Below are 18,773 nucleotides of genomic sequence, written 5' to 3' on the forward strand. Positions count from 1 at the left end.
GTTGCAATTCCAACATTTTACCAAGGGCCTTTTACCAAGAGACTTAGATCTCCTCGAAGACTTAGATATATACTTCTTGTCCTTCTTCTTGGCTTTCTCCATCACTCTAGCACGAGAAACCAAAGCCTTATTATCTGTCTTAGAAGATTTCCTTCGCATCTCTTTATATAACAACGAAGCAACCACATCCTCCATCTTGAAAGTGGTTGTTGTGCTTCCAATGACCATAATAAGATGATCCCATGAGTCTAGCAAAGAACATAACATAATCATCCATTTGTATTGTCCATCAATCTTGATACTGATAGAACCCAGTTGGGCAAGTAGCATATCAAATCCATTCATGTGATCTGTAACATATCCTCCTTCCTCCATCCTTAGAGAATACAATTTATTTCATAGGAATAACTTATTTATCAAGGATTTCTTTTGATAAATATCACCAAGATTCTTTTGAAGCTCAATTGCAATCATCTCTTCATGGACATTCACGAGCACAAAATCAGCTACACTAAGTCTTATCAAACCCTTAGCTTTCCAATCCATTGTATCTTATACATCCTACAATGTATTTCGAAGTTTCATTGAAGAAACCATAGCTATAAATTTCTATCTACAACCATGTCCTCCATTTTGAGCTTCCACAACTCAAAATTGCCGCCAATAAACTTCTACATCTCTATTTCCCTATATGTTCTTGCCATATCCAAGTTGCAACAAGGTTATGAAATCTTCCTCTACAAAACTACCATTGAAACTAGATTGGCACAAAAAATCCTTCAACCCAACAACGATAACAAAGTTGGCTAGGCTTTGATACCAATTGAAAGGAAACAATATGTGAAACAATGCTTCCAAATACTAAATCTAACAAGAGAGTGAATGCAAAAACAACTTGCGAACCCTTTAACTATTAGATTAGATAAACACACACAAATTTAGATTTAAACAAATAAACTCATAACACCAAATTTATGTGGGAATACCCTTTCGGGAAAAAACCCACACTCCAAAAGCCAGACTCAACTGTATTATTTGCAACAACCAATGGTTACAATACAATTCACATAGCCAATGCTTTTTAGGAGCAACTAAATAATAGACAATTCTAGAGCAATTTTGGCAATGTAACGACATCTTAGAAAATAATCAATATGTCTTATAAAATCAACTAAGGTGTCAACATATATAGAGCTCAACACAAAGAGGTAGGTGCCCATGGTTTCCAAAACCATCTTCAATGCATAAGAGGTAAGTTGTGCCATACACAACCTCTTGCTAATCCCATGACACATCGCACATGAAAACTTCCAAAGCAACAATACTTATCTCATCCATAATGGTCATATTGCCAAACAAAATGTAAGTACAACATATAAATTACCATGACCAAGAGTAGGCACCTTCCTTATCTCACACAGCTTGTAAAAAGTGAACACAATAAATACTAGCTGTCAAAAAATAACTCTCCATGACCCTTCCACAGAACTAGTAACCATCAAAGTCATAATGAAAATTTGTCATAGTCCCAACATAGCAACCCATGACACTAGTCCTCTACTTTAGGACTTTCAAAGTGGGTGCAAAATAATTTAAATAATTAAGTAATAAACATGTTAGGACTCTAAGGTTGAGACATGTTAATCCCAACATTCCATTACTAGTATTGTTCTTAGTAGATCTAGCATCCAATTGATAGAATTTGCATTTATTTTGAGCTTTTATTTCTAGTGGAGGTTTTGTAATGTCTAGTCTGGCATTTGGAGAAAAAATTTCAATATAATCAATTTTAGGTTGTTGTGAAAACCCTTTGTAACCAACCTTGTCTTTTATTTTTCAATATTTATATTTCTATTTGCATTATTTTTTTACTATAGATCCACTCCATATTGATTGCCTCATGTTCTAAAATATCTACAAGATCCCATGTTTGATTCTATTCAATACAATCAATTTCCTCATTTATGGCTTTCACCCAATTTTCATTTTTAATTGATTCTTCAAAATATATGGGATCAACTTGAGAAAATAATCTAAAATATAGAAATAAACTAACATTTTCATCACCTTGAGTTCCATTATAAATCTCCCTCAAAATTCTTAGTGATGTTAGAGTTGGATTTGAGGTGTCGATAGAATGAAACCTTGAAGAGTTGAGGTTCATACATGACTTAATGCTTTGCCTAAATGATGTGCTAAAATAACCCTTGAGATGTCACATGGGCGATGTCTTTAGAGACTTTGGGTTTTGGGTCAAGTTGCTAGAATTTGTCAATGCAATAATGTTTTGAAGAATGAGGATGTTGGTTGAAGAAGGTGGTGTTGAAGTGAGAGCTTGCGGAGAATACTAAAAATTGACACTACATTTCCATTTGAAGGTATCATTGTTGCGATAGTTGCTATTTTTTTGATGTTGTCATCCCATGATTCTTCAATGGACTAAACATCTCTTTGTGATTAGATTGTATAATTTGTGTCCTTTTATCTATTCATTATATCCAAAACAAATGCATCTTTCTCCATTACCATCTAGTTCTTTTCTTATTTCCTTTGACCCACGATTATATACCACACAAAAAAAGACTTCAATGAGAGACACTATGGTTTTTCCCCTCGAGAACTACTTTGTCTTTTACACTTTTTTCGTGGGGCAATAATTAGAAATAGAAGTTACTATCTAAAAATGCACTCGATATTCACTTAAAAAATGATTACCCTTCAACATGTTTTTGGCTATTTTCAGGATTTTCTTATTCTTCATTTCTACAACTTTATTCTACTACGACAATAAATTATTGATTCCATTTGTATACTCATTTAACACATACTCTCCTCTTTCATCTTATTTTCAAGATTTTAATGAAATGACTATTTTATTTTTCATCTATGACTTTAAACTCTTTAAATATATAAAAAAATTCTAATAATTTATATTTAAAAAACAAACCCATCTTGAATCCATCAATAAAGTTCGAGAAATATAAGCTACCCCAATAGGAAGTGTTTTGCATACTTCCACACAAATATAGTCTACATATTAATTCTTACTTCATAAAGAGTTATCAATATATTTGAATATTTTTATCTATTCATAATCTTTATAAGGAATACAAAATCTGCAGACAAAGATTTATATTAACATTGATATTATTTACAACAAATTTTTATTACAAGGTCTGGAGGAAAACATTTCAGTCGAAAGAGTATGTGAATCAAGTTTTCATCCACCAATTTTCTATAACCTTTCTTTTCTCTGTGTCGTTTTTAAAACACACAAAACACACAGACTGCAGCGCATTTTCTCTCCTTGGATTTTGTAGAAGATGTGCATGGTTCTGCAGATGAATCACTGTCGGCCTCTTATCTTGCCTCTTATCTGTTTTGGAAATTTAGAGTTCTTATCTGGCAGGGCTGAAAACATCCCTTCTGCTTTTCCTCTGTAGAAGACTGTCCTTTCGACTTCTATAACGGGCTGAACTGATGTTGGATTGTTCATACCGATGAACGGCACCACCGCAAACATGGATCCCATTGCATTGATAACACTTTGCTGCTCATTGTTGGTGGTTAATTCCAACTTCATTACTATTAGTTCGACTACCACCGACTGTGGATCACAGCAACTTCATAACTTTTAGTTCACTACCGCAGACTATGGATCACCGATCTCTGTTATGTTCAGATCCATTCTTCTCTGCCTGAATTAAGGCTGTTGATTTCAGTCTTCTCTTGTCTTCACCGTAATTGGATTCTTCATACGATGACCTTTTAAAACATATAGAATATTGTAATTTATATGATTATTGGAACAGTCAATATCAACAGTTCTGTTTTTTTATGCTCTGTTTTCTTTTGTATAATCTGGGAAAGTTTTTTTTGTTTCACAATTGATTGCTTCAGCCCACAATTTGGAGGGAAGAGATCTAGCATGCAACATACAACTAGCCATCTCCTTCGAGGATCGGTTTTTCCTCTCAACTACCCCATTCTGCGGCGGAGTGTAAGGAACTATGTTCCGCAACTGTATTCCCGCTTCATCACAAAGATGTTGAACATCATTGTTGACATACTCCCCCCATTATCTGTGTGGAGGATCTTGATCATTTTGTCTAATTGATTCTCCACATGGGCTTTGAAAATCTTGAGATTCTCAAACACCTCAGATTTGAATTTGAGAAAATAAACCCATGTGTATTTTGTGCAATCATTAATGAATGTTAGGACATATCTAGCTTTACTCATGGAAGGATCAGGAAATGGACCCATCAAATCACTGTGAACAAGCTCTAGAGGGGAGGAGGCTCTCCATGCAATCCCCTTTGGAAATTTTTCTTGTGGATGCTTTCCAAGAGCACAACCTTCACAAACTCCATTAGAAAATTCTATGGTAGGCAAGCCTTTCACCATCCCTTGTTTGCTCAATTGTTGCATGTATCTAAAGTTCAAATGACCAAATCTTTCATGCCAAACTCTACGTTAATCATTTGCATGTGTTAGAAGTAAAGTAGAATCTGATTTGGCAACAAAATTAGTGAAAGTGTACAAATGAGATTGATGATTTGCCTTACCAACAACAATTTTGGAGTTGTCTTCAATATCAAATATGCTCACTAAATCTGGAGTGAATTCAACTCTCCTACCGGTGCCAATGTGTGTCATTTGATACACAGAAAGAAGATTGACAGAAAGATTTGGAATGTGCAAGACATTCTCAAAACTTCCAATTCCCATCTCAACCTTCCCTATTCCAACTGTTGCTACAGAGGATCCATCTCCCAAGCAAATAGGTGAACCAGAATATGGTTTCAAAGAAAAGAGAACATCTTTTGTGGCTGCCATATGGTGTGAAGCTCCAGAGTCTATGATCCATGCATCTAAAGAAGAATGAATAGCAATCAATGCATGAGCATTGTTTCTTGTTTCTGGTGCTTTTTCTTCCTGCTTCATCTTGGCACTTCCTGGGATAAGGTTACCAAGATTATTTTGTTTAAGTGTTTGTGTCATGAGATCAATGGTCTTCTTCATGCATGATGATTCTGGATGGTAACTACGGTTGCAATAGTTGCACTTTGATTTGCCCTTTTTGTCCTTCTTTTCTTTTGAGCTGGTAGATCTATCTGGAGGTTTGGGATTGCCTTCCTTTCTTGGATCTGGTTCCTTCTTCCCTTTGCCTTTGGATTGCTAATTGGATTTGGAGTTGTTCTTTCCACTTCCATGCACAACAAGTGCATGAGCATTGGAATTTTTCAATGTGCCCATCTTTATGAGCTTATCTTGCTCATGTATCAAGGACTCAATGAAGGCATCAAGTGCGGGCATCTTCCAAGTTGCTCCTATTGTGAGCTTGACTATGTGGAAAGCAGAGACAACTATTGCATATTCTGGATCTAGCTTTGATAGAATAGCAAGGATTAATTTGCTTTCTTCCTTGGATTTGTCAATACCACATCCTTTAAGCTGAAGCAATAAGGATTTGAACCTTGTGAAGAAATCTTGAATATTATCAAAACTTCTTGGATCTAATGAGTTGAACTCATTTTCAAGAATATGACCTCGCATCTCATCTTGCTTTCCAAAGAGTGTCTCCAATGTCTTCCAAATGTCATTTGGAGTTTTGTATGCCACAACATGAAACAACAATTCTGGAGAGATGGATAAGCATAGCAGACCAAAGGCTTCATCCATTCGATTGAAGTATTTAGACTTTTCAACTGCTGGATTGGGTTCAACCTCTGTATTCATAACTATCCGATAGAGGCCTCTACTTCTGAGCTGAAGCGGAATCTTTGGCTTCCAATCAAAATAGTTGTATGGTGTGAGAATAGCAGAGGCTGAGAACTCCATTTTTCAACTCTGATCTTCTATATCTGCAACAAACAAAGATTTACTTTTCCTTTCTAGCACCTAAGCTTTGATACCATGTTAAATTTCCTGCATAGCAAAAATACAGATCTAGCTAGAAAGCAAGAAACAAAACTTGCAGAGAAATGAAGAAAAACAGAACAACTGAAAATAAACTCTATTAATTCATTGTACTCTGTGTAGATGATCTGCTAATAACAGGTGATTCAATCAAAGCCATTGTTGCAACCAAAGCAGCTTTGCATGCTAGATTTTCCATGACAGACATGGGTCTCCTCAACTTTTTTCTTGGTCTTGAAATCAACCAGAATGAATCAGGTGTCCACGTTGCTCAATCGAAGTATGCAAGGGATCTTCTAGCTCGATTTCACATGAGTGATTGTAAGCCAACACCCACACCTTTCTTGTCCGGAGTAAAGCTTGAGGATGGCCAAGATACACCATTGGTTGATTGCACACTCTATCGTCAGCTTGTGGGGAGTCTTCTTTATCTCACTCACTCTTGTCCAGATCTATCATATGCAGTGGGTGTTGTTTCCAGATACATGCAGGAGCCTCATGAACTGCATTGGAAAGCTTCCAAGCGTATACTTCACTATGTTCAAGGAACCATTAGCTATGGGATTCATTATTCAGCTGGATGTACTTTGGATCTCATTGGCTATACTGATTCTGATTGGGTTGATGATAGCATTGATCGTAAGTCCACTTCAAGATATGTCCTCAGTTTGGGCTCTGGTCCCATTTGTTGGTCAAGTAAAAAGCAATCTTCCATTGCTCTATCATCCACAGAGGCTAAATATAGAGGTGCAGTCAATGCTACCATTCAAGTTCTTTGGCTGCAAAATTTTCTCACTGAGTTGGGTATATGTTTTCATCGACCAATCATCATTTGGTGTGACAACCAAAGTACACTAAAGGTTTGCAGAGATCATGTACAACGACAACGGACAAAGCACATTGAAATCCACATGCACTTCATCCGAGATCTGATCCATGATGGCATCATTGATCTACAGTATTGTCCCACGTCTCAACAAATTGCTGACATATTCATGAAGACATTCACTGAGCAAAAACTTCACTTTCTCCGAGATCTTCTTGGGGTGCAAGAAATTGTACCACGGTAGTTTTCTCGTTATGTTAGTCTCTTTTTGAGGGGGGGTTTTGTTCCCACTGGGTTTTCCTTCTTTCCTCATTTCTTTTATCAGACTTTTCTGTTCTCCTTTGTTAGAATTAAGGGGGGGTGTTGGTGGTTAATTTCAACTTCATTACTATTAGTTAGACTACCGCCGACTGTGGATCACAGAAACTTCATAACTTTTAGTTCACTACCGCAGACTATGGATCACTGATCTCTGTTATGTTCAGATCCATTCTTCTCTGCTTGAATTAAGGCTGTTGATTTCAGTATTCTCTTGTCTTCACCGTAATTGGATTCTTCATATGGTGACCTTTTAAAACATATAGAATATTGTAATTTATATGATTATTGGAACAGTCAATATCAACAATTCTGTTTTTTTATGCTCTGTTTTCTTCTGTATAATCTGGAAAAGTTTTTTTGTTTCTTTCTGGTTGATATATGCTGTTGTAGCTGCAAATTTCACACTCATGTCTGCATTTTGTAATAAAAGTATTAGAGCTACAAGATGACAAATAATTGTTTGATATAGATCACAGTTCAAGAAAGCATCACACCTTTCCTTACATCTTCTTGCCAATGTTTTAGAAAATTGTGCCAAAAATTAGGGCAGTGACGTGTGTAAAAAAGAAGCGAACTGCATTGTACTCTGGATTTCTCTAATATGACCAGTTCTGCTTCCATAGACAAGCCCATGTCTGCGTCAGAAATGATTGAGAGTACTATGATTCAAAGTTGAGATTTTTTGTCCCCGGAGATGGTGCACCAAGTTCCTTGATCAATGCTTGGTTTTGCCTGTACCATGACAACTCCCACTTATATATCTCTTCCAATCTATTGAAAAGGACTCGGATTATTAATAATAATTGTATGCGGAAAGTATGGATCATATTCATTAAGGCCTCAAGAATAGGATCAGCACTTTTAACGGTGTCTCCTCTTGTCTACTCTATTTCTCGGTCCTGTCAATCTTTTGGCATGCAATCTTTTGAAAAATGCTACAAAATATATATCTAGATCAAAACCTTTTAGGGTAAACTGAAGGAACAAAATTTTGGTGTCAAACATTTAGAAAATTAACATGAATTCTTTCTCTATATTGATCTTGAGTTTAAACTAAAGAAAGTTGTTGCAGATGTTTAATGTAGACCTTGAAAAAGTATTTAACTAAAGAATTTGGCAATTGGGGAAAGGAACGAAGATTGCAAATGTCTTAAGGAAGACTTTGTGTGTATAAGAAAGGTTTATTTGCAAAACCTTTCGACAAAATGGTAATTAATTTCTAGTATTCATTCAATACCGAGATGAATTGCGGTAGATGTCTGCAAAATCAACCCCAAGACACAGTTGACTTCTAACAAAACTTGAGTCCAACATCCATGTTGCTGGATTGTAACCTGGTGTGATTTTAGGAATGCCTTCAATTGCCTCAAAATATTTGATTAGATTTTGTGAATGGGGACTGAGAGGACCTACATATATCATTTGCCCTCCATGATCCATCAACACCAATTGCAATTTCATTCAAGTCCACATTCTCATTCTCAGAATCTATAGTTGTTCCGGCACCTATAGTACTATTAAATGCATTGCAGTTAATAAAAATTACCTCATCAAAGGCTTCGAATATGTCAATGTTGGGCTGATAAATGGTGCACACAACAGTTCTCTATGTATCCACAGTATTACAAACAGTTCACATACAATTGCAGCAGCTCTTGCATCCAGTCCTGATGTTGGCTCATCCATGAAAATAATTGAAGGATTTGCTACCAGGTTCCATTGCAATCGTAAGTCTCTTTCGTTGTTCTGTAGACAAATCATTAATGCCATGCAAACCAACAAGAACCCCTTTCAAGTTTGTAGGATTTTGCCAAGATCAAGGGCACAATGAAAAGCATAAAAGAGACAATAGAATGACAAGAACAAATTGTATTCTCATCAATATGCAAAATGATCAACTAGATTAACCAATACAATGAATAGAGGTCTTCTTATATAGGCAAGGCCATATGGATGTATGAGCACACAAATATGACATGTGGCTCAATGAGAAATAAGGGTAGGTAAGAAATACTAAGGGTAGGTATGAGAAATAATATAATATTCCACAAGAGGTGGATGACCCACCGAATGTGGAGTGTAACAACAAAATAAGACCACAAAAGGTGAAATTTCTCCTACAAGTTCTATCCCTATGTGCACACTTCTCTAAGTGTCTCAAATCCAAACTACGAAGAGATGCATTATCCTAAGTTAACTTAAGTAAGTGTAATAATATCCAAAATGAATATTTATTTACACCAACACCCCCCCTTAAGTGTAACTTAGGGGAATGAAGACTCAAGTCAACAATGCAAGATGGGTCCCGACTACTAGGCCATGATAGGTACCCATGTACAATATGCAAATGCAAGCAAAACTATGAAATGCAATCTCTCACAAATGGAGAAAGGGAGAAAACCCAGTGGGAAAAAAACTCCCCCCCAAAAAAGAGATGAATGTACAAAAGACTCTCAAAGAAGAAAGACAAAACCTCAAAGAGGAAAAAGTCCCCCCCATAAGAGAGGAAGGAGAAGTCAGCTGACCCCCCCTAATGACACATCCCGCACCCCCAAGAGAGCTCGCAACTACTGGAACTTACTCTTGGTGAAAGGTTTGGTGAATATGTCAGCAACCTGCTCTGCTGTAGGACAATACTACAAATCAATGACCTGCTCCTAGATGAGCTCTCGAATATAGTGCATATGAATCTCGATGTGTTTGGTCTGCTGGTGCTAGACCGGGTTCTTTGAGATTGCAATAGCACTCTGATTGTCGCAATGTAGAACTGTCGGTCGTGGAGTGGTGAATCCAAACTCTGTGAGAATCTGTTGGAGCCAAATGGTCTCAGTCGCTGCGTTAACAACGCCTCGATACTCAGCCTCAGTCGAAGAGAGAGCAATAGCATGTTGCTTCTTGCTCTGCCAACAAATGGGACCCAAACCAAGGTGAAAACTATAACCAGAAGTAGACTTACGGTCAACTAGATCGCCAGCCCAATCGGAGTCTATGTAACCAACCAAGCAAAGTCTTGTGCCTGTTGCATAGTGAATCCCATAGTGATGTGTACCCTGGATGTAATGAAGGATGCGTTTGGCGGCTTTCCAATGAAGCTCATGTGGTTTCTGCATGAAGCGGGAAACCATGCCAACTGCAAATGAAATATCAGGGCGTGTATGAGTCAAGTAGATGAGACTACCCACAAGCTGACGATACAAAGTGGCATCAACTGGTGGAGAAGAACACTGAGCCTCAAGCTTGACTCCTGAAAGAAAGGGAGTCGGGGCAGGCTTACAATCAGCCATATGAAAGTGTGCAAGTAGATCAAGAGCATACTTGGGCTGCGATAGTGTAATCCCGGAAGGTGACTGAGAAATCTCTAGCCTGAGAAAGTAGTGCAAAAGACCCAAGTCAGTCATAGCAAATCTATCATGCAAAGCAGATTTGACCCTGCTAATGATGGATGAAGTACTCCCTGTAATGATCAAGTCATCAACATAGAGCACAAGTATCAAGTGAGAGTCATCTTGTTGCAAAATGTAGACATTCGGATCAGAATGACACCTGGTGAACCCTGCGGAGAGAAGAAAGGAATCCATCTTGGCGTACCAAGCCCTAGGGGCCTGCTTAAGGCCATAGAGAGATTTCCTTAGTCTGCAAACCAAGGAAGTATCCTGGATGAAACCCTGTGGCTGCTCCATATAAATCTCCTCATCAAGATCACCATGAAGAAAAGCACTCTTCACATCCATCTGATGTACAGCCCAACCATGAGCTGCAGCAATAGCAAGTGTCAAATGAATGGAGTTCATCTTGGCTACGGGTGCAAAGGTCTCAGTATAGTCAACACCTGCAACCTGAGAGAAACCTTTCGCAACAAGCCGAGTCTTATACTTATCCACACTACCATCCGCTGCAAACTTGGTCTGATAGATCCACTTACATTGAACCATCTTTCTCCCCTTAGGGAGATGGACTAAATCCCATGTGTTGTTCCTCATCAAGGAACTATACTCTTCCTCCATAACTTGGTCCCACTCAGGAACCCTTGATGCTTCCCTAAATGTCTGTGGATCGGAAGCGGTAAAAATGAATGCATGTGGAAGATCCTGATGTTGTGATCGAGTTCTCCGTGTATCTGAAGGATCCCCAACAAGAGAACTCGCAGACTCAAGTGTCTGTCGAGCCCAATGAGGTCTAGGTGGAGGTGGAGAATGAGGCTCCTCAACTGCAAGTAGACCCTGCGGAGGTGTAACCATGCGAGTCAAAGTTGTAGGAGTCTCATCATCTGAATCACTAACATCACTATCCACAATGGAGGAAGGTGGAGGAGGTAGAGAGGCTAAGCTAGGAGAGCTTTCCTCAAAGTGAACACTCCTCTCAATGAATACCTCATGTGTCTCTGGATCCATCAATTTGTATGCCTTAACACCCTCAGGATATCCAACAAATATGCAAGGCTGACTTTGAGGTTCCAATGCCTTGCGTTTCTGCAAAGGTATGCGAGCCCATGCTGGACACCCAAAGACTCTGAAATGTCTCACAATCGATTTCCTACCAGCCCAAGCTTCAAAAGGAGTAATACCTTGCAAAGCTTTGTGAGGAACTTGATTATGGATGTGTGTGGCACAACTGATAGCCTCTGCCCAAAAGGCGGGATCAAGAGAACGTGCATGTATCATACAACTAGCCATTTCTTTGAGAGTTCTATTCTTGCATTCTGCAACCCCATTCTGCTGTGGAGTGTATGCGACAGAATGCTGAAGATCAATCCCCTCAAATGTACAAAAATCCTCAAGTCTCTTGTTCACATATTCCCTTCCATTATCTGTGCGAAGAATCTTGACCACTTTCCCTGATTGCTTCTCCACACGAGTCTTGAAGTCCTGAAATCTGTCAAATACTTCACTCTTATGAATGAGAAGGTAGACCCAAGTGAAGCGGGAGTAGTCATCAATGAAGGTGAGAACATAGCGGGCCTTACTAAATGAAGGTGCTGGAAATGGACCGGTTACATCGCTGTGAACAAGTTGAAGAACTTCCAAAGCTCTCCAAGTTTTCCCTTTATCAAACTTCTCTTCGGGATGCTTGCCCAAGGAACAACCTGAACATACACCCTCTGAAAAACTGATTCGAGGTAGACCTGTGACCATGTCTTTAGAGCTTAGCTGCTGAAGATAGCAGTAGTTGAGGTGACCAAACCGCTCATGCCATAGCTTACTTTCTGAATTTGAATGAGTAAGCAAGGCCCTAGAAGGTGAACTTGGCACAAAGTGGGAGAATGAATAAAGCCTTGAGTTGTCATTGACTTGTCCCACTGCTACCAAGGCATCATCAGCAAGTTCCTTTACCACAACTGAATCTGGTGTAAACTCAACCTTTTTCCCATTCCCATAGTGAGTGATTTGGTAGATGGAGAGAAGGTTGGTAGACAAGTTAGGAACATAGAGAACATTCTCAAATGTTCCATCATCCATGTCAATTGAACCTTTCCCTTCAACCTCTACTTGTGTATCATCACCTATGTAAATGTGAGGTACCTTGGATGGCTCCAATGAAGAAAACTGCTCCTTTGTAGAACCCATGTGATATGAGGCACCCGAGTCAAGTATCCATTGCTGTGAAGAACCTGTTGTAGCCACAAATGCTTGCCCTTTTCCCTTAGACTGTGAGGAAGAGGAAGGAGATGAATCCTTCTTTGTGTAGGCGGATGGCAAGTTGATGTTGTTTTTCTTAAGAAGATTGGTTAACTCATCAACTTGCTTTGCGTGGCATCGATGCTCATCATGACCATACTTCTTGCAATATGCACAAGTTGGTTTATCCTTCTTAGGTGGTGTCCCCTTCTTGGAAGAGGATGAAAAATCGCCTTGTGATGGAGAGGATGATTGTCCTTTTTCCTAGTGTGGCTTAGACTTAGAGTGCTTCTTCTTCTTGTTGGAATCTTTGCCTTGACTTCCTTGATTCCCTTGATTAGCCACCAAAGCCTTGGACTTCGAAGACTCGAGAAACCCCATGTTCAACAACTTAGATTGTTCCAATATTAACATTTCTGTGAAAGCATCAAATGAAGGCATAACATAAGAACTCCCCACTGTCAAATGATGAGTTTGGAAGCTAGACACAAATGCTGCATATTCTAGTGCAAGCTTATCCAACAAGTTGAATATCAATTGAGCATCCTTTTTGTCAATTCCACAATCCTTAAGCTTTGCTCTTAGCTCATTTGCTTTGGTGACATAATCTTGGATTATATCAAAACTCTTAGGATCCAAGTTGGTGAGCTCATTGTCAATCTAATAGCCTCTGATTTCATCAACTTGTTTATACAATTTCTGAAACATATCCCAAGCCTCTTTGATTGTTTTACACTTCTCAATGTGAAAAATGAGGTCATCTGATACATAGTTGTGTAAAGTTCCAAGAGCCATGCAATTCTTTGTGAGCCATTCTAATTGAGCATTTGGATCAGCCTTAGGATCAGGTGGTGTTGTTATTGTTCCATCTATGTAATGTGTGAGACCTTTTTCCATTAATTTACTCATACTTTAATTTTCCATGATGCATAATTATGTGGAGTTAAAGGTGGAAATTTATTAGGACTCATTGCAACAAAAATGGAAAGAGCACAAAGAGAGGCACAATCACACAAGACACCCCCCCAAATTCACTCAATCAAAGAACCCCCCCCCCCCCCCCCCCAAAAGTGATGATTTGACACTTTATAATTAGTGCGTATACAATGGGCCACTTGCAAAAAATGGCAAAGTGGACTTCTGATTTACAATTTTACAATTGCCTCAATAAGGCCAAAAGAGACTCAAACTGATAATGCAAGAGATCTAACTAAGATCCAAGCAATTTACAAGTACCTAATAGGCCAAATAAGGCCAATATCTGAAAGTACAATTTTCACTCAAAATCTTTGAAATCTGATCATATATTATGAAATTAGACGAAAAAATAAGCATTTTAAAAAAAAATGGCACCTGAAAAGGTGGTCGTATGAGCTCAAACGAGGCCTTTGAAGTTGCAGAATTGAGGATTAGATAGGTACAGCTGAGAGAATCCAAAAATTCTAAAAAACCTGTGCACCAAAATCAGAAAATAACTACACCACTGTGAAGATCACAAAATTTTAGCCCATTTCAAAAAAAATTGCACCAAAAAAGAAGCAAAAATGAGCAAGATATGGCCTTTCAAAGTTGGACTGCAAAATTGAAAAGCTCAATGGAGAGGGGTCAAAAAAATTTCAAAAAACTGCTGATGTGGTGTTGACGTCAGCAATTCACTGTGTTAAATTTCACGGTCGTCTAACCGTCGCAAAAACTTCGCCTCCCTGTTGACTGGGCGTCCGTACTGTACGGACTGCTGACCGGGCAGGTGACTGTGCAGGTTTGCTGATAGGGCGTACGGATCTAACATGGCTGTGCAGGGTGTACGGTTTAGCCCGCGGGCCAATGGCGGAGGCGGGGCCGCCTGTTTTGGTTGTCACCAGTGGAGGGAGCGGGCGAAGCCAAGGGGCTGGCAGAGTCTGTGTCCCGGCTGGCGGGAGGGGGTTGCGGTGCCGGAGGTTTTTGAACGGTCGGCGGCGGGAGTGCGCGACGAGTGGGCCGTCGACGCACGTCTCGATGGCACGGAGGAGATCGGCGGCAACGTCGGTACTCAGCGGCGACGCAGGTACGACCTGCAACACACAAACTGTGGGTACGGGCGGCGCTGACAGAGGCTGAATGGTAAGGACTACACGACCTGCAAATAACAGAGTACGGGGGGTTTGTGGACCCCCAACAACCAAAAGAATTTTTTTTTTGATTTTTTTTTTTTGATTCGCCTTTTTTGATTTTCGAAATTTTTTTTTGAAAAATATATATTTTTTTTAAAATTTCGAAATCCGTACGATAATAGCCAAAATGGGGAAAAAAAAATTTCTCACCAAAATAGGTCGACTTTATAGTTGAAATTTGTGGAAATGGCCTCCGGATTCAACGGTGATGTCCAAATCACTATATGACGCCCCCAAAAAATGAAGATCCTCAAATCCGAAAATAGAAGCCTTCCACGATGTCTCCAAAAACCAATCAATGAAGCCCCAAAAGCTCTGATACCATGTAGGATTTTGCCAAGATCAAGGGCACAATGAAAAGCATAAAAAAGACAATAGAATGACAAGAACAAACTGTATTCTCATCAATATGCAAAATGATCAACTGGATTAACCAATACAATGAATAGAGGCCTGCTTATATAGGCAAGGCCATATGGATGTATGAGCACACAAATATGACATGTGGCTCAATGAGAAACAAGGGTAGGTATGAGAAATAATATAATATTCCACAAGAGGTGGATGACCCACCAAATGTGGAGTGTAATAGCAAAATAAGACCACAAAAGGTGGAATTTCTCCTACAAGCTCTATCCCTATGTGCACACTTCCCTAAGTGTCTCAAATCCAAACTACGAAGAGATGCATTATCCTAAGTTAACTTAAGTAAGTGTAATAATATCCAAAATGAATATTTATTTACACCAACAAAGTTACTTAGCTCTACAAGCTCTGTAACTTCTTCCCTAAGCCTCTGTTTGTATAATGGGTGTTAAATGCTAATCATGACCAAACTACGGAAGAAAATGAAAGATGAAAATAAAAATATATACCTCTATCGTTTGACGATCAACATCCTTCAAGAGGCGAAGCTAAGCAGAATATAGGAGAGATTCATGGACAGTAACATGGGGAGAGTGGACATCATTTTGTTCAGAGTAACCAGAAATGCGAGCAAAGGTTTCTTGTTTTTAGGATAACCAGATATGGCAATGGAACCTTCGATGATGCCTCCAGTTTTCCTTCCTGCAAGAACATCCATCAAGGTTGTCTTCCCAGCCCCACTCACCCCCATCAAACATGTCAGCACCCCAGGCCTGAATGTTCCACTTACCCCCTGCAGTAACTGTAGTAGACAGTCTTCTTTCACTCCTTGCTGCTTCATTTCCAGTTTAAAAAGACATTATTAACCACCATTCAAAAGAAATTCTGAACTATACAAAGAAAACGGATATTCAAATGGGAAGCAGTCCACATAGTAGCTGACATTGTTGAATGCCATGGCCAAAGGTTGGAAAGGCATTATAATTCCTTTCTTTCCACCTGTGTCAAAATCTTTTGAAACATTGCCAGTTCTCCATCTAGTTGAAGTTTCCCCTGCAGAAATTTTTACAATTCTTAACATTCAACTTTTTGAAAATATTAAGCGCGAGGATAAATCAGAATGGACGATAAAGCTTCCTGTTATATTTTGTATTTCTATCCTATTACCTTGGATGCCATTGGTAGAGACATTATTTTGTTTCAAGTCCTCAGATATTAGAGCTTGAGGCTTTTCAAGTGCTGATGAAAGAAAGAGAGCACGTTATTAGTTGTTTAGTTTGAGCCTTGAGGTGAAGGGTTTATGATGCCAATGAAAAAATCCATGTGTAGATTAAGCCTGGAATTACTCACGATCAAGATAATGTAATGCCGCCATGTATAGATGAGTATAAAATTATAAATCCAATATTATGGAGGTAAAATTGTAAATACTACTAAATACTGTGAAATCACTATATTTTTTCTACATTTCATTGACTTTAATGGGGAGGTTTCAGATGACCCTGCAGTCATGAAACAAGCCTTCCACACATTTTTTTGAAATCTGTTTACTTCAGAGGACTACTCCAAGGCCAATGATGCCAGAGAGTTTTGTATTGAGATGATTCCTAAAAAGGTATCCCCCGATGATATAAAGAACCTTGAAAATGATCTATCATCCATTTTGAGCGTACATGAGAGGAGAAATCCAGTAACCCCATATCCACCAGCCTTCAGTATCATCTGTGACAGTCACAAAACACTCATTAAGTTTATTAATGCTTTTATTTGTATTCAACAAGCACTATTCAATCGATAAATAATCTTGAAGCTTTTAAGGTTTGTATATACCTTTGGAGATTAAGAATTCTCCAAGAACAAAAATGTCCAAGATGGCGAATGAACCAAAATTGTTTGGGACTATTTGATTCCGCCCGAAAGCTGCTATGAATCTAAATAATCCTAATGCTGCCTGTGAAACTGCAATGTACAACAACAACTGTTGGAAAAACCTGCACATCGAATTGAAGAGAATACCCTCATTAGATTTTCAATTACAATGGCAACAGCAGAATAAGTTTATATAGAGCTTCAAGATGTGGTCTTGGTCATACCTCTGTGGATTTGGGGCAAAACCAATTGTATAGTATGTGAGAATGATCCATATTACAAATTCCATTAGAGAAAGAGGAATCCTCATAACCCAAGTTGGAAGAGAGTAGGCCCAGGAAGGGTAGAACTTGAAATCTCTCTGCTTGTAAAAGACTGGAAGTTTATCCAGTGTCATTGACAGTTCTACCATGCCATTGAACATCACCTGAATCAACCCGAAGAAGAGAGCTCCAAAGTAGATGGATATTTGTTCGAAAGAACACACTCGTAGAGATCAAAGCCATTAGAGTTATCTGTCAAAAACAGGATGCATTAATTCCATTTCTGCCGTAAATGTCCTAAAGGTCAAGCCTGACCAGATTTACAATAAGTTCAGTAAATTTTATTTTACCTAGACAGATTTGAAGATATATAAGAGGAATTCCTCTTCATGAGCAAAACTTCTCTATCAAAACAAGCTTTGAAAAGCTCCCTTTTGCTTAATCCGAATTTCTCTGTGGTGAGGGCAGCCGGATGAGAGTTGTTTTTATCGTGAGGGACTAATAATTTCGCACTCATTTTGGAACCAATGTGAAAAGATTGAAATGCATTTGCAAACTCCTTGACTGCAACAAAACGGTATGGCTGCCTTGTGTACGCACAGTATTGTTCTTGATCTTTAGTGAAGCAACAAAAGTCGAAGGGTTTGAATTTAAGATTTAATAATGAGAATAGCAATACCATATCTGGACCCAACACCCTGGCAGCAAGCAGAGAAATCGAAAGTTTCCCGCACAGTGATTTCACCGATGTGAATATCATGTTGACCAATGTAAGCCGATGTCCTCCGTGGAATGAATTCTTCCATGCTATGCCCGTTATGTGTTACTAATCCTTCAGCCTGCACCAATAAATTTTCATGTTCAATCAACATTAAACTCTTATATAACCCTCAATATGTTCCGTTGTATCCACTAATCTTAAACAAAACCTTAAAACTTAAATGGGATCTCATCACATACTTTGAGACGTTTGTTGAGATGCCCTGCATAAGCCAAGAGCAGGGTAGTCTTGCCCGAGGCAGGGAATCCAAGGAGAAGGGTCATCCTATAAAATTTCAGATACCAAATGAGAAGATCAGATGAAGATTGGACATAGAAATATTGAAAAAAGAATGAAATCCTATATAAAAAGTGGTTTACATTTCAGGCTTGAGCACACTGCAGACATTATTCAGAATCGTCATGGTCGTTTTTTTGCCTTTGTATAAATGAAGCATTTGCAAAAACCCCTGAAAATTGGTAAAAACTGATATGTTACAAGCTCAAATGACCACACCGAGAATAGTTATTTCTTTTGGATCCTAATATCAGTAGTTGCTGTTAAACATGTTTGAAAACTGTCCAAAATAGTTTGCATAAACATGTAGATTTGTTGTTACATCAAGATTTGTACGTGTTGGAACTTTCGAATCAGTATTTTCATCTAATTTTTATCATCAGT

At 38.7% G+C, this 18,773-nt stretch overlaps 1 pseudogene; it reads right to left on the reverse strand.

The window, feature by feature from the left end:
- Positions 1-3,346: 3,346 nt before the first annotated feature.
- LOC131874447 (pleiotropic drug resistance protein 1-like) lies at positions 3,347-18,516 on the reverse strand (annotated as a pseudogene).
- Between the last annotated feature and the right edge of the window lie 257 nt (positions 18,517-18,773).

Source organism: Cryptomeria japonica, chromosome 3 (genome assembly GCF_030272615.1).
Source record: "Cryptomeria japonica chromosome 3, Sugi_1.0, whole genome shotgun sequence".
NCBI classification, from domain to species: Eukaryota; Viridiplantae; Streptophyta; class Pinopsida; order Cupressales; family Cupressaceae; genus Cryptomeria; species Cryptomeria japonica.